The sequence below is a fragment of the Berghia stephanieae genome, chromosome 11 (genome assembly GCF_034508935.2).
Source record: "Berghia stephanieae isolate SIO BIC M18660-M18661 chromosome 11, UCSD_Bste_1.3, whole genome shotgun sequence".
NCBI lineage: Eukaryota > Metazoa > Mollusca > Gastropoda > Nudibranchia > Aeolidiidae > Berghia > Berghia stephanieae.
Genome location: NC_088370.1, coordinates 43,062,259 through 43,066,133, shown reverse-complemented (window position 1 = coordinate 43,066,133; position 3,875 = coordinate 43,062,259).

Sequence of the window (3,875 nt, the reverse complement as noted above, 5' to 3'; positions counted from 1 at the left end):
CCGTGTTCATATTGTTTGTGATAGTAGAAAAATATAGCAGACTTCCGCACTAGGACAAAAAAGTCCCAGACTTGGCGGCGCCGTGTCAAAATTGAAATGCCTGTCATTATTTTCTGCATCCCTACTACTACTACTACTACTACTACTACTACTACTACTACTACTACTACTACATACTACTACTACTACTACTACTACTACTACTACTACTACTACTATTTCTACTGTTGCTTCTGCTGCTGCTAATGCCACTAATATATTAATACCTACATCCCTTACATTTTGTATTTATTTCCAATTCCATTGTATTTATTTTCCAACAATTGTCCACACTTTATTTTAGTTCACTGTCTTCTATACTGCATTACACAGTTCCTACCCGCCTCCCCTCTTTTAACATAATTAAGTACGCACCTTTTATAAATTTCTATTGCTCTGTTTTAATTCGTGCTTCCTCACAAAGTAGCATACAATTTCCTGCCCATCAACGTTTTTGTTTATGCATCTTTAACAACGCCACTACCACATTATCTCATTCGTCTGTAGTTTTTAATTCATCATGTGTTGTTGATGAAGGGGAAACCCTAAACGTCCATTTTATCTGTTTTCGTATATTAAACTGAAGCTTACATTCAATTTCACAGTTATAATTTATTTATTTATTTCAATTCTGAATATAAAAAAGCAAGAACAATTCAAAAAATAATTCTATGTGATGAAACCACGTACAGAAGGCATAGCAACATAAACATTTTCGGCAATTTAAAAACGTATGTTTATAAATATAATTTAAACACCCATTAACTGCAGGACTTATGTTAGTGTTAGCTAGTGATTTCTCTCTCTCTCTCTCTCTCTCTCTCTCTCTCTCTCTCTCTCTCTCTCTCTCTCTCTCTCTCTCCCTCTCTCCTCTCTTATTATTGTTATTATTATTATTATTATTATTATTATTATTATTATTATTATTATTATTATTATTATTATTATTATTATTATTATTTTATTATTATTTTTATTATTATATTATTATTATTATTATTATTTATTATTATTTATTATTATTATTATTATCATTATTATTATTACTATTATTATTATTATTATATTTATTATTAATTATTATTATTATTATTTATTATTATTATTATTATTATTATTATTATTATTTATTATTATTATTATTATTATTATTATTATTATTATTATTATTATTATTATTATTATTATTTATTATTATTATTATTATTATTATCATTATATTATTATTATTATTATTATTATTATTATTATTATTATTATTATTATTATTATTATTAGTAGTATAGTAGTAGTAGTAGTGTAGTAGTAGTAGTAGTAGTAGTAGTAGTAGTATGTAGTGGTAGTAGCAGTATCATAATCAGTTATGTTTATTATTATTTATTATTATTATTATTATTATATTATTATTATTATTATTATTATTATTATTATTTTTATTATTATTATATTATTATATATTATTATTATTATTATTATTATTATTATATTATTATTATTATTATTATTATTATTATATTAATTTTTATTATTGTTATTATTTTATTATTATTATTATTATTATTATTATATTATTATTATAAATCATCATCATCATCATCATCATTATTATTATTATTATTATATATATTATTATTATTATTATTATTATTATTATTATTATTATTATTATTATTATTATTATTATCATTATTATCATAATCATTATTTTTATTATTACAAGGCCGTTAACAGCGTTAGTTGTCTGTCGAGAAAATTGCAATATCCCCTAAAGGCGTCATGTCTAGTTCTATATGTAGCGTATTGGTTTTGGTCGGGGGCTTTTTGTAAAGCGATTTGAGCACGTCTAGTGGATATTGCTCTATATAAAAGCTCAAGTTTTAGATCTCAAAGAAAAATAGTCTTTATCTCCGTCTTGTTTTTGTCACGTAGCTTGTCGACCTCTTCTGACTAGTGTCGAGCGGAAGTCTCGATGATACCTCAAGTCATCGGCCACCAACACTCAAAACTTCCCGAACTCGATGACCAAGGAAAAGTCGGGAATTCCCGAGAAGTAGCACTTCAACTGAGCTTTGGATGGCTTTTTTGTATTAAAACTTAAAATACATTAAATAAATTCACTTTGTATAATAATAAAACATTGATACCTATAACCATTTTGATCTATTTACGACGTTTGTGTTTTGTTAGCTGTTTAAAATATGATATAACGTCAATACCCAATACCAATGACTAGGTATTGAATGAAAGCACCGATGACTAGAGCGATGCTCGAGACTTTTTTGAGTCTCGAGACTCAAAAAAGCATCGAGACGCAAAAAAGTCTCGAGCTTCGCTGGAATCATCGCCGACGAGAGAGGGGTGAACAATGCAGATAGTACACATTGTTAGTAACGCGTGCGTCGCTCGCGCAGTATAGTCTCGAGACTCGGGACTCGGGACTCAATACGAGAAGCATCGATGTCCAAGATTCTCGAGACGAGAAAAGCATCGAGAACTAAGTGGAGGTCGGAACTTCTCATTCTACAACACAATTGGTCGAATTGTGAATTCATATGAGTGATGAACCATCCATTTACCGATCACTTGGAATCTTTCCGTCTAACTGATCACACGCATTTTTGGTCTCTCTCTCGTATTGGTGACGAGAATTATAATACTAATACTACCCAGCTATTGTAGGAATCTTTACTTCTTTTTGTAATTTTTATTAAGTTAATGATGTGTTTAATTCTTGAGTGTATTTCAGTGGATTATTGTGTATCGTGTTTTAAATAATTCGTTACATTGATTTAATTTTGTATAATCACTGTGTCTGGAGATTGAGAGTAAGTTGCCTCATTTAACACCCTGCCTTTTCCATGATTATACAAGCATCGCCGTTTCTTATCTTTATTACGTTTTTATATATATAATTGATAGCTATTCAGTAGCTGCTATATGATATTGTTGTTATGATTTTGATGAGTTCTATTTAGTTATTTATATGTTTTAGGTGTTTTTGCTCATGGATTGTTTAGTTGTAGGAACTTGGCTGCTAGATAATAGATTTTAGCATACTTGGGGACCAATACGATGAGGGCGCGGTTGGACATTATTGCACAACCCGGCATCATCAGTGTTCCTCAGTCCCCTGTTTTAGGGGGTTCAAAGGAACTGATTACGTCTTAGACGTGATTTCCACACGTCTTTTTCTGGTAGGGATGTTCCTGAATCCACGGGAAATGACATAAGTTACGTCAGGACAGAACATCAGAGGTTCACATTAGTCTTGTTTCAATAATTTGTCACATCAAACTATGGGCATAATCATAATATGAGGGGTGTGGCCATATCGGGGACTAAGGGTGTGGTTTAGTTTTGGAGCGGTCTGATTCGAGGGATATAGACGGCCAAACACAGCGAATGTTATGAGGCTTGATCTAATCAGTCAGATGCATAGCCCTACTATGACTCTTTTAGTACGCCATGGTCAGATGTCACGGGTTTGAAGAAGAATTATCCATATAATTAATATTCATTAGCAACGTGCATCCTTAGTGGTATCTGGTACTTAGCACCCCCCCCCCCTCCCACATAGACACATAGATAACACAGGACGGTAGTCTGTGGATAGACACTCAGTAAGTGTAGAGGAATATAGCCACGCCCCTGGGGGACAGTCGCAAGGCTCAACTATGTAAACTATCGGTAACCTACGTTGGAGACGTGAAAATTAGGGGCTCCTTCTATTCTATATGGGCGTGTTCAATGTCAAGTCAGTAAAAGTGGCATTTGTGTATTGATGGTGTGTGATTAACTAAAATACACGCCTTTTCTGCCCACTGTATCTTACCTTA